The following is a 13,945-nucleotide window of genomic DNA, read 5'->3' as shown; positions in this document are numbered from 1 at the left end:
AACAGCTTTAGATATCAACCATATGACTTTAGCTTTCGAAAATTAATAATTCATAAACGCTTTACGGTAATTACATAAATGTATTAGACAATAGCTGAGTTACTGAATATCACACATAGTGACTATTATACAACGTGAATCATAAGAAATTTTAATTGTAAATTATATAAATGTGTCAGAACGACGCATCCTTCACACATACTCTCATACTGAATACAAAGAACCTTATGCTATTTTTCCATATGTTATACGTGTAGTTTTTAGATTAATTTGATATTTAGATAGATTTGATAGTAATTGGGCCCTAATGAAGACGCAAGTGGTGCTACTTACCGAAATTCTAAAACCACAATTAAACAGAGGTTAAAGACATACTTCTTCCGAGAAGGCAATATTTATTATTAATTTTATACATGTTGAGTGCGAATGCACATTATTTGTGTTTAAATTACTTGTAGCTTAGAGCAGCCTGAGGAAGAGAGGCAGAGGGAGCGGCTCCTCTCAACTTCTAAATATTATAAGTTGTATATATATTTTGAATGGCGGTTCAATTTTTTCATTTCATGTATTTTGGCGAACTTACAAAAGAACTATAGAGTGGGGTGCCGAGGGCTCCTCTTGGTCATTCTGTTCCGAGGCGACGAGGCAGTAACGTGCCTGTAAATATCTGTTTGCGTTGATTTGAGCGAGTGAAGTGATTTGGGCGGCAAGGAACCGTAGGATACTCCAACTTTTGTGCAGTCTTAGTAAAATTCACTACTGAGTGAAGTTGTAATCCGGCAGACAGGCACAACTCTAGTTGTTTCAAGTGTACGATTATATTCAGAGGAGGATTTTCAATTATTTCCATTGTTTTTTAGAACTACTGTTGGTTAGCAAGAAAGTCTGTATGAATTCGTGTGAGATTTTAGAGGCATTTAACATATTCTAAGGTGACAAAAGTCACGGCATAGCGATATGCACTTATGAAAACGGCGGTAGTATCGCGTACACAAGGTATAAAAGAGCAGTGGATTGGCAGAACTGTCATTTGTCATTGTCAGCAGATTCATGTGAAAAGGTTTCCGACGTGATTATGGCTGCACGACGTGAATTATGAGTGTGATTGCAGAAAGGTAGGTGGAGGTAGACGCTTGGGACATTCTGTTTTGAAAATCATTAGGGAATTCAGTATTCCACAGTTCAAGAGTGTGCCGGGAATACCAAATTTTTGGGTTTACTTCTCACTACGGACAACGACCTTCATTTAACGATCGAGGGCAGCGGCATTTGAGCAGGGTTGTCAGTGCTAACACAGAAGCAAAACTACTGGAAATAGCCGCAGGAATAAATGTGAAACGTACGACGAACGCATCCGTTATGACTGTGCGGCAAAATTTGGCATTAATGTGCTATGGAAGGAGACGATCGACGCGAGTGCATTTGCTAACAGTACTACATTGCCTGCAGTCCTGTCCTGGGGTCGTAACTTAATCGGTTGTACCCTAAACGACTGCAAAACCGTGACCTGGTCAGATCAGCTGATGTTAGGGCTCGAGTGTAGTTGCGAACAAGGCACTGTGCAAGCTGGTGGTAGCTCCATAACGGTGTGGGCTGCGTTGTTGAGTGGTACTAAAGTAAATAAATTAGTCAAATCAAAGTGAAGTAGAAAGTAGAATATAAATGAAAAACTTGGTTTAGTTTAGGGAGTTACATACTGGCAAACAGCAGGCAGAACAGCGGAACAGAAGAGACAATGACCGTGAAGTCAGCAAGTTCCACATAAGCGGACGCTGTCGATTCAGCTGTCAGGCCATCGACCGACCGGCTCACGTGTTTCTCAGTTGTCACATGTGAGCAAAGGCCCTCGCCTACATTCCAAGAGCCAATGACCGTCGTTAAGAAGATTCTTCGAGCAGCTTTTCAACGTGACAGAAGAGGCAATGATCGGCTCATGTGTTTCTCAGTCGTCACATGTGATCAAAGGCCCTCGCCTACATTCCAAGAGCCAATGACCGACGTTAAGAAGATTCTGCGAGAAGCTTTTCAACGTGACAGAAGAGGCAATGACCGTGAAGTCGTTCACCTCCAGTAAACTGAAGTGAATAAATACGCGAGACGCAGTGAGCCTCAGACGAAGAAGACGAAGAAGTGATGAAGCGTAGCAGTAGTTTTCAGTCAGTTTCGGTGCTGAAGACCGTCATGCAGGAAGTGACTGCATCATGCACAGACGCAGCAAGTCTGCCGCTGTAATGGAATAGCAAGCAGCAGCCTCAGCGCCAGAAGACAGAAGTTAAAAGGTATTAGAAGTCTGATTTTTATGTACCCGGGTGACTCGTTAGGACGGGAAGGAGACGGCCTCACATCAGCAGTCATGTGTGAGCTGGGATGAAGATCTGACAGCCAAAGACTGGCAAGCGGGAGTCTGTTGTTCGAGTCCGGGACACTGGCCTTCCCCCGCCGCGCCGCTCCGCTGGCCGACGCACAACACACGCGGCCGCTTAGAGAAGAGAAACAATGGGACGCCACATCCAAGGTATCACCATCCGATGCACGACTTTGTTCTCAAGAATTAAACGAACCACAGCACGATGCGCGTCTCCAGTCAACTGGGCGTAACGGCGACACGGGATACACACCGCCACGCGTAATCAGACGCCGCCGCTGCCGCAGCAGAAGGCTACGCAAACGACACAGCTGCCGTTCTCCGAGCCAGTACATCGAGTAAGAAAACAGTTGTACGAAACTTGCAATAAAAGTTATCTTTTGTAAATATGCTGTTTCATTCTACCTCATACCTGAGTCAAGGAAGAACCCACCCTGCCCACATGTTGTTAAGAGAGAAAAATTAATTTATTTAGTATTTTCACTCTGACATAATGCTTTAGAATCAAATGCCCTTTTCAGTAACGCTCATCCTGACAACTGACTAGCATGAAAACAGAAAACCCAGTTACATTTAGTACCAGAACTGTTACATTTGGTGTCAGAGAAAAAACCCTTATATCAATATGAGGTGTGGATGACAGTCACAATAGGTCCACTGTTAGTATTTTTTAAAGTGTGAAAGTATAGAGGTTTGCATAGCAGTCGTAATATTTTCTATATTTAGAAGTGTATTTTCTCTCATGAGTTCAAGAGTTTGTCGAAAATATTTAAACATCTTTTTCATTCAGTATAGTAATATTGTGTAACTAACAGTTTGTAAAATGATGACACGAAACCGTACAAAGTCAGAGTCAGCACCACAAGCGGTTTCTACTGAGGAATGTATTCAGAGCTTAGTTAATCAGATAGCACAGCTTAAAAATGACAATAATACATTATTTAAACCGTTAAGTGAGGTTAGGCAAACCAGTTCAATCCCTCCCACCCTAGATTCCTCAGCAGCAGCCTTGGTAACTCCTTTTTCAGGAAAACATGGAGAGGACATAACAGCCATTTTTGATGATTTAGTAGCAGCTGCAAAGTTAGGATCATGGTCAGATGAACAACTCTTACAAAAGAAAAAGTTAAGATTACTACGAGAGGTTAAAGCACACGTATTATAACATGAAGAATTACGGAATGCTCCAACATTTGATGAATTGAAGAAAGAATTACTTAAACGTTTTCAAAAACGGAACAGCTGCAGATTTTATAGGGAAAAATTAAACACTATCGCCCAGAGGCGAAACGAGTCGTTAGAAAGCTTTGTAGATAGGATTAGAAAAGTTAATATTAACACCTATAAGTTGACAACAAGTGATGAAGCAAATAAAGTTATTTTGAAAGAAGCAGAAGATAGAGCTCTGGATACATTTTTACGTGGGTTACCTCCTGAAACGTCCCGTCGTGTCAGGGCAGGGTTTCCTATAATTTTAGCAGAAGCTGTATCTGTGGCGACGGCTTTCGAAGAAATAGACATTGCCACCAGATACAAGGAGAAGCTAAATGTATTTTCAGCAGGACTACGATGTTTTAGGGGCGATCGACAGGGACATATAGTAAAAAACTGCGGACAACCTCAATGCACTAACTGTCAAAGAATAGGTCACACATTCAAGGAATGCAGGTCTAAGAAAGTTTTTGGAAATACAAATCAGTTAAACTCAAACGGAATGTCGGAGCCGCCGCCAGGTGTTCCCAATAAAATTTCATGCCATTAAGCCGAATGTGAAGGTGGAATGCTGGTTATCTGCTACCATACAGGATAAAGAGGCAAGGATACTGGTGGATGCAGCCGCAAACGTATCAATAGTGAGTAATGAATGTATTGGAGAAAAGAAATATGACCCTCCAAGGTATAGATTGAGTGGAGTAGGAGGAGGTACAGTGAAGGCATTAGGATGTACATCATTGATATTCTATATGCGTGGTGTACAATTTCAAGAAGATGTAGAAGTGGTAACAAAGGTAACTGACGGGCACGACGCGATTCTAGGACTGGATTTCCTGAATAAACATCACGCTAAAATCGACCTCAGACAGCAAATTGTAGAACTTAGCGGAACAGTGTTTCAGCTAGGTGACACCGCTGCAAAGGGCCAGCTGCCGTAAGATTTCCCCAACCGGTAGGCGAAATCAACTACACTGCGTGCAACTTCGTTGAAGGTTGATTCGTGGGATAAGATACCATTTGGCTCAGGAAAACTTTTCTGGATGACCGTTGACCCCGATGTACCTACAGATACAGTGTGTCTAATAGAGCCACTAGAAAAAATGAGGAATTAGATGTATCACATAGTTTCGTACGTAGAAGTGTTGTACGGGTTCAAGACGTTGAGGGAGAAAGAAAAGTACCGGTACGTATTGACAATTTCGGAGTGGAGGACAAAGAGTTGCATAAGGGAATATTAGTAGCTACAGTCAGTACTTTTGAAGAAGAAGATTTCATTTGGTCAGATATTGCTGGTGGTCAGAAACCAGACGCCTATACAACCGCATTACGCCGGAAGATTGAGCATCTGAAAGGAAATGATAGAGACACGATAGAAGCAGTCTTAGTTGAGTTCCAAGATTTATTTAATGCTGAAGGTCCCCTGCCAGCAACAGATATCACACAGCATAGGATCCCAACAGGAAATAGCCCCCCAGTTTATAGGAAGCCCTATAGAGATCCGCATCACTTACAGCCAGTACTGGAGGAATTTTTAGAACAGCAGCTAAAAGATGGAATTATAGAATATTCTGATTCGCCTACTAATTCAAATATTGTAATTATTCCAAAGAAGTCTCCCGATGGTACGAAACGATATAGATTTTGTTGTGACTACAGGCACCTTAACAAACAAACTATCTCAGATGTTTATCCTCTTCCAAACATTACAGATATCATTGACAGTTTAGGTAACAGTAAATACTTTTCAACAATCGATTTACGTAGCGGATATCATCAGTTGGAAGTTGCACCTAAAGATAGGCATAAAACAGCATTTTCTACCCCTAGAGGCAATTGGCAATTTAAAAGAATGCCTTTCGGTTTGAAAAATGCACCAGCAACTTTTCAAAGACTACTCGATGGTGTATTGCGAGGACTCAAAACTCAGCAATGTTGTGTATATCTAGACGATATTATTGTATTCTCCAAAGACATTAATGAACATGCTTTGCGTCAGCCTAATGTTTTTCAGAGACTTAGAAAAGCTAAAGTAACATTAAATATGGAAAAATATAGTTTTGCATTGACAGAGGTTTCATACCTAGGGCATGTCATCAGTGAAAAAGGATTTAGAAAAGATCCTCGATTAATTTCGGCAGTTAAGAACTTCACAACACCACAACGCGTTAAGGAAGTACAAAGTTTCATTGGTCTCGCATCGTATTACCGAAAATATGTTCAAAATTTTGCTGAAATTGCCCGACCCTTAACCCAATTATTGAAAAAGGGTGCAAAATTTCATTGGTCTGGAGATTATGAATCAGCATTTCAAACCCTTAAAGATAAGTTAATACACAGTCCAGTACTAGCCTACACAGATTATAATAAAGAATTTATTTTATCCTGTGACACAAGTGGTCATTCAGTAGGAGTTGTTTTGAGTCAGAATATTAATGGCGCGGAACACCCCATAGCGTACGCTTCGAGACAACTAATAACGGCAGAAAGAAATTATTCCACAACGGAGAAAGACTTGTTAAGTGTTATTTATGGCATCAAATACTTTAAATGCTACTTGTATGGTAGGAAATTCAAGGTTATTACCGACCACGCAGCTTTAAAATGGTTGCATGGGTTAAAGGATCCATCTAGTCGTCTTACCGGTTGGGCCCTACGTCTTTCCGAAATGGAATTCGAAGTTATCCACAAACCGGGCAAAAAACACACGAATGCAGATTACCTAAGTCGGAAAATAGCACTTTTGGAAGCAACAGGCCGAGATACTGAGGACTGGAGAAAGGCACAAGATGAGGATACAGAATGCAAAAAATACGCAACTCAAAAACAACTTTGCTTTGAAGATGGTGTATTATGCCGTAAAACAAAACTTTGACCGCAAATTATTGTTCCCCAACACCTTAGACAAGAAATAATGGCAGAGGCCCACGATCATATCCTTGCAGGACACGGTGGACAGCGGACAACCGAAAGACGTGTAGCAGGGCGATTTTGGTGGCAAACCAGAAAGCAGGATGTTGCGCAGTACGTTCGTAATTGCATTGCATGCGCACAACGAGCTGAACTTTCTCGTTAAAAAATACCCTTACAAAGGCTCCCCAAGGCTTCATGTCCATTTCAAATCTGTGGACTGGATCTCTACGGGCCATTTCATATAATACCCTGCTGGTAATAAGTATGTTCTTACAATTATATATCACTTTTCACGCTATCCAGCTATGGTGAGTCTCCCAGATCAGCAAGCTAATACAGTTGCCCAAGCTTTAGTTAACAGCTGGATACTTAAATTTGGCGTACCTGAAGCTATTATCACAGATCAGGGATCTAATTTTATGTCTGAATTAATGAAACAGCTATGCAACTTACTAAAAATACGTAAATTACGCACAACTCCGATACACCCTCAGTGCAACGGACGCACGGAAAGAGTTCATCGGACAATTGGCAAGATGCTTAGTTATTATATTAACGAACAACATTCTAATTGGGATACGTATTTACCAGTAATCTTGTCGGAATACAACGCCAAAACGCATGAAGCAACTGGCATGTCACCTTATGAAGTGGTCTTTGGGAGAAAAATGCCGTCCCCTTTTGATGCAATCAAGCAGAAAAAACGAAAAGTCGGAGAAACAGTGAGAGATTTCAGTCGAATGATGAAGGATGTATGGAAAAAGGTTCAAAAATCTAATACACCGGTTTTGGAACGACAGGAAAGATTAGGTAATGCCCAAGCTAAATATCCAAATTACAAAATCGGTCAGTGGGTGATGCCGTCAACCCCATATTTTGCGAAAGGAAAAACGAAGAAATTTGTAACAAACTACAGAGGTCCTTATCAAATTATTGAGATCACGTCACCAGTCAACGTTAAACTGCAACTGCCCACCCGTACTACTATTATCCATGCAAGTCGTTTAAAACCTTTTAAGGGCGCTCCAGATGAAATTCCTTCGACAATAGTGTCTGCTTTTCCGAAGGGTGGAGGAAGTTCCAGAAAAGGAAAAAGAGTGGCCACACCAGCACAACATACAGACATGGCACCATACAATCTTCGACCAAGAGTGCGAATGTCCTAGTTGAATCTTAGTAGACTGTGGATAGTATACAAATGTAAATAATTAATAAATGATAATGGTTTATTTTTTAAGAAAAAAAAGTGAACGTAGAAACATGTAGATCTTGTAGTTAACAATTTATTCCCTCTTTTCTTTGTTTTTGTCTTTACTAGGTTGGTAGATCCATAACCATGTTTCCTTTTTTCAGAAAACCCCATACAAGCATTTCCTTCACAAAACCTATCCTAACTCAATGACTCCCTTGACAGTTCCCTTCTGAAGTCTTTAGATATGTTCATAAACTCACAGCAAGGCAAAATTGATGCCAATGTTATGATGCAACATGTCTTAAAATTAAAAAGTGAACACAAAACTAAAATTATAATGCTAGGAACGGGTATATCTGGAACCTTTATGTTGGTGTTTCTGCTTTGTACAGTTTTGTTTCATTTAAGACGAAAAAATAAGCCAAATCATAATATGACACTTCAACAAATCCCTGTTAACTGGATACCACACTCTTAACTAGTGTACTTCAGTGGTTACATTTGCGCATTAGGGTATTAATTTTGTTTCTCGTACTTCAATCTTTATTAAACAGTCTCATGTTAAAATAAACAATACTGTAGAAAAGGTATTCTTGCATTGGTATAGGATAGATTAAACAGGAGTTGCTATGTACTTTTCTGCGTGAAAAATCTAGTTTTGTTTATTCATTGTCGTCAAGATTTATTATACTTATTACAACGAATTATGTGTGAACTATGTGTATCATGAGCGTACAGTGCTTTAGTAAAGTGATAAAGTATTTTCAACATACTTAATGTGAAGCATGTGTAATCTTCTAAGTCGAGAGTTTTCATTGCTTGTGTTAGTGCTTTTGCCGTGTGAAGAGTGGAGGCATGTTGAATGGTAAATTCGAGGGCGAATTTCTCCGAAGGGTGGATGAATGTTGAGAGGTACTAAGGTAAATAGATTAGTGGAATCAAAGTGAAGTAGAAATTAGAATATAAATGAAAAACTTGGTTTAGTTTAGAGAGTTACATACTAGCAAACAGTGGGCAGAACAGCAGAACAGAAGAGACAATGACCGTGAAGTGAGCAAGTTCCACATAAGAGGACGCTGTCGATTCAGCCGTCAGGGCATCGCCCGACCGTCTCACCTGTTTCTCAGTCGTCACATGTGATCAAAGACCCTCGCCTACATTCCAAGAGTCAATGACCGACGTTAAGAAGATTCTTCGAGATGCTTTTCAACGTGACAGAAGAGGCAATGACCGTGAAGTCGTTCACCTCCAGTAAACTGAAGTGAATAAATACGCGAGACGCAGTGAGCCTCAGACGAAGAAGTGAAGAAGCATAGCAGTAGTTTTCAGTCAGTTTCGGTGCTGAAGACCGTCATGCAGGAAGAGACTGCATCATGCACAGACGCACCAAGTCCACCGCTGTAATGGAATAGCAAGCAGCAGCCTCGGCGCCAGAAGACAGAAGTTAAAAGGTATTTGAAGTCTGATTTTTACGTACCCGGGTGACTCGTGAGGACGGGAAGGAGACGGCCTCACATCAGCAGTCACCTGTGAGCTGGGATGAAGATCTGACAGCCGAAGACTGGCAAGCAGGAGTCCGTTTTTCGAGTCCGGGACACTGGCCTTCCCCCGCCGCGCCGCTCCGCTGGCCGACGCACAACACACGCGGCTGCTTAGAGAAGAGAAACACTGGGACGCCACATCCAAGGTATCACCATCCGATGCACGACTTTGTTCTCAATAATTAAACGAGCCACAGCACGATGAGCGTCTCCAGTCAACTGGGCGAGACGGCGACACGGGATACACACCGCCACGCGTAATCAGACGCCGCCGCTGCCGCAGCAGAAGGCTACGCAAACGACACAGCTGCCGTTCTCCGAGCCAGAACATCGAGTAAGAAAACAGTTGTACGAATCTTGCAATAAAAGTTATCTTATGTAAAAATTCTGTTTCATTCTACCTCATACCCGAGCCAAGGAAGAACCCACCCTGCCCATAAGTTGTTAAGAGAGAAAAATTAATTTATTTAGTATTTACACCCTGACATAATGCTTTAGAATCAAATGCCCTTTTCAGTAATGCTCATCCTGACAATTGACTGGCATCAAAAGACAAAACCCAGTTACATTTAGTTTCAGAACTGTTACAGTGTTTACATAGAATGGACAGCGGCCTCCTGTCCAACTGAACTGATCATTGACTAGAAACGGTTATTTTCGGCCATTTGGACACCATTTGCAACCATTCAAGGATTTCATATTCCCAAGCAATTATGGGATTTTTATGGTTGACAATGCGCCGTCTGACCGGGCGACAATTGTTCGTGATTGGTTTGAAGAACATTCTGGACAATTCGAGCGAACGTTTTGGCCACCCAGATCGCCCGACATAAGTCCCGTCGAACATTTATGGGACACAATCGAGGGGCCACTTCGTGCACAAAATCGAGGCCAGTTCTTGCACAAAATCCTGCGCCGGCAACACTTTCGCAATTATGGACGGATATTGAGGGAACGTGGCTCAGTATCTCTGCAGGGGACTTTGAACGACTTGTTGAGACATTGCCACTTAGAGGTGTTGCTCTGTGGCGGGAAAAATAGAGATTCGACATGATATTAGGGGGTATTCTGCGTCCTTTGTCATCTCAATGCACTACTAAATTCTTTTTGAGTGTCAGGTATTGATTTGTGAACAGTCAGTGCGTGATGTGAGTTTAAAAAAACTCGCTTTTTAGATGATTAGTTGAAACGAACGAAATTTGTTGCACTGAATCTCACGCACACAATATTAGCCGCATTTATTTTGCTTTAGTTATTCATTTTATGCAGCAGTCGAAGGGCTATACTTTTTTTAGGACCACAGTTCCTTTCTCTCGCATCTCTGTATCATATTATTAAAACTGAAACCTTTGGCGCAATTACTATTATATATCACAAAGGATTTATCATTTATCTTAATTGTAACTTATATAAATATTATTTCATTTTTATTTCGCAAAACTTTCCGATATCAGAAAAATTTTGAGTGCAGGATCAGTTGTGAAAGCAAATTTATTTCAGCAACTATAGCTGTTGGGTTTAATGTGACGTTGTGGGACGCGACACGACGACATACAGTGAGTTACTCTTAAAACCCACCTCAAGAAGAAATTCGGTTCCTCCTTAAGAATAAATACTATTCCTTTGTCCGTTAAAGCGCCAGGTTAAAGGATTGCTTGATTGAGTTTTTACTAAGTGCTTCTACACGAGAGAGCTCCCAATTATATTTTTTTCTATCCTACATTTTATTGATGGTTTCTTGCCGTCTCGAAAGATGATTCTGAAGTTTCAATACAGAATACTTTATTAACTGCACAAGTTCACCATAAGGCTAGTCGCGAAAGCAATGACTAAAAGATGGACCATGTTCACTTGAGAATAACAAACTCAACGTTCGCTGGCGTAATACTACATCCGCGGGATGCGTCATGCATTTTGAATATAGGGAGGCGTCCATGAGGGACTGCGAAGCAGAGCGTAAATTTATGACCTGTCCGTTGATGAGCTACGATTTTAATCCTCTCCTGGTCCAGAACTGCGAGAGCAACTGAACTGAACTAAACTGGCCTGCTGCAGCAGGCAGGCACGCATCTTAGAATCGCGACAGAAAATTCACCACAAGCTTATCGTACTATTAAACCTAGGGCTTCAGCGTACTATAGTCGTGAGGTGAGATACATGGTTTAGCTTCTGGTGTGTTTGGTGTCGTCTTGGTGTATGTCTGATCTGAGTTTAACTCAAAGTCAGAGGGCGTTGCGCACCGATGAAGTAGCGTCACTGACCGCTTGTAAAGGTCATGATCGAAGTTCGTGCTCCCGAGTTGTCAGATGAGGGGGGTTTCTGGAAAAGTCGGGACCTGTTGTAGAGTATCCTCACCGCACCTTGACATCTTTCAAGGATATAAGACTCGCCAGCCACCTCATGGAGGTAGTGTACCGAAATTCGTAGAGCACATGAAGAAAATACTCGCAGTAAGATTTTGTTCCGGAGGGCCTGTAGGCGCTTGATGTGGCTAGGACCTCACTGGCTGAGTTCATGAGTTGTCGATTGCTCCATCTGTAGATACAGAGGCCACAATTTACTGACAGGGGACACCTTTCATTCATTAGTGGATTTGGCGTCCAAAGGCACTGCGCTGTTTGCTTATACACAGGAAGGATTTGCTCCTTCCATGTGAGCTGCTCGTCTAAGAAGACATCCAGGTATATGTGGCGTTTGTGGCATTGAAACTGACCCTCCAGTTAGCAGGCTATCTTTCAAACTGGTGGCAAGTATCATGCAGTCGGTGATGCACAGCAACCGCCCGCCTGCTGTGAATGAATGTGTTATCGGTGTACATGGCGCTGATGACTCTCGGTGAATTCGAGAGGTCTGCTGTGTAAGCTCTATACATCACTGGGCCTAAAACGGAGCTCTGCTGGGGTAGCCTCCTCAACGACGCGTAACAGATGCTGAGTAGTCGAGTGCTGCTGGCAGCAGCCAAACTGCTCATTAAGCAATGTGCTTTCTTGCTTCATATGCAGGTTGAGTCTTGCATGCTTAAAAACCTTGCTTATTATCAGGATAACTGGATCGTTCCTGGATTTCCCAGGCTTTGGCATGGCCACCACAACCGAATGTTTAGAAGCTCGACGATAATGCTTCTGGATGAGGATAACGTTAAATAACCTCGTGGCGAAAGAAATCGCCCCAGCTGGCAGTGTTTCGGGAGTTAGGCTCCCATTGTTGTCATTACCAGGTATCTTTGTAGTTAGAAGGCGCCGCAGATGACTCCCTGATCTGCTGGAGGTTCGCTACGGTCGCAGGTTCGAATCCTACCTTGGGCATGGATGTGTGTGATGTCCTTAGGTTAGTTAGGTTTAAAAAGTTCTAAGTTCTAGGGGCTGATGACCACAGATGTTGAGTCCCATAGTGCTCACAGCCATTTGAACCATTTTTTTGCTGAAGGTTGTGCTTGGCCTTACATATCCAGCAGGTGGAAGTACATTTGCAACCACGTAACGTGCGGACTTTGCATGTTCTTCGATAGCAGCGCTTACTGTTTCCTGATGCGCGCGCTGCCCGAAAGTGTAGCTGCTGCTTCCTGTTGGAACCTGTAACAAGCGGCGTATATTCTGTTTGAATACAGCATTATGTCGTAACATGTGATGCTCGTCTAGTTTAAATACACAATATCTGGAAGTCGGATACTTGGGACGACTAGAAGGCAACCCTGCGTGGCGGAGACGTCGGACTGGAAGCAGACGTACTTGGCTTATGACTGACATACAGAGTTTCTTCCTTCTGGTCTTCCGGGATACAATTTGTGATAAAGCCAGGAATCACAATATGTAGGTGACATTGGTGCATGACATCATGGGACAGATCAAGTCTTTAGGAGTGTTGAGACTGTTTATGGAACACATTCCTTATGTTGTGCCAATCAATAGATTTAATTATGTTGTTAGGTGATATACCGATGTTTATAGTAGCCAGTGAGCTTACACAATTATTTAGAGCATTCGCTTTTAGGATATGTAGGAACCGAGCAGATACGGCCTCTGATGTGAGTGTAGGATAGACGAGCGGACATAAGGTGCTGCTGTTCTGTGGATCATGCGGGCGCTAATGAGAAATCATCAGTTCGCGGCAGGGAATTTACAGGCCCATGCTCTGGCGTTGTTGGGGGTTAGTGCTGTGGCCCCATCGTAGGAGAGCCCAGCGATCGTTCCTCGCCTTCAGTCAGTCACCGCTGTGACCAGCAGGAGTGCAGCTCGCTGAGTCGAACTTCCCTCCACGGCTAGATGGCTGCGGACTAGAAGCAGTGGACTAAAAGGTGGAGGTGGCTGTAGGCACTTCATTGTATTCACCAGGGCACCCTGCAACTAGTAGACCTGACATTCTATCAGTATCAGCGATATGAAGATGGAATGGCCTAACTCTGAGAGTGAGTCAAGGAAGGTGTTGGTCTTATGGGAGTCGATGACTGGTTCCTCCCGCACGGATGACTGAACGTGCTATTGCCGTTTTCCGAGCCTATCAGTACTCTTGTTTAACCTCAGGGCTTCAGACTGTTCGTTTATGAAAGGCTTCCAGCCAGAAAGGCGTCCTTGCGTCATCCCTGGGTGGAGTTACTACATGTAACCTTGTTGCAGAACATCATTCTGTCTGGTTTTTACCGTTGTATAAATACTGAATCAGGGATTCCTGAAGTCCTCTCTCGCATTCAGTCTCCCTGTCTGTTTGTACTTCAGTGTGTGTTGG

This window comes from Schistocerca serialis, chromosome 3, assembly GCF_023864345.2.
Source record: "Schistocerca serialis cubense isolate TAMUIC-IGC-003099 chromosome 3, iqSchSeri2.2, whole genome shotgun sequence".
In the NCBI taxonomy this organism is placed as follows: Eukaryota; Metazoa; Arthropoda; class Insecta; order Orthoptera; family Acrididae; genus Schistocerca; species Schistocerca serialis.
The sequence above is the reverse complement of the archived record's forward strand: the minus strand, read 5'-3'. Positions refer to the sequence as shown.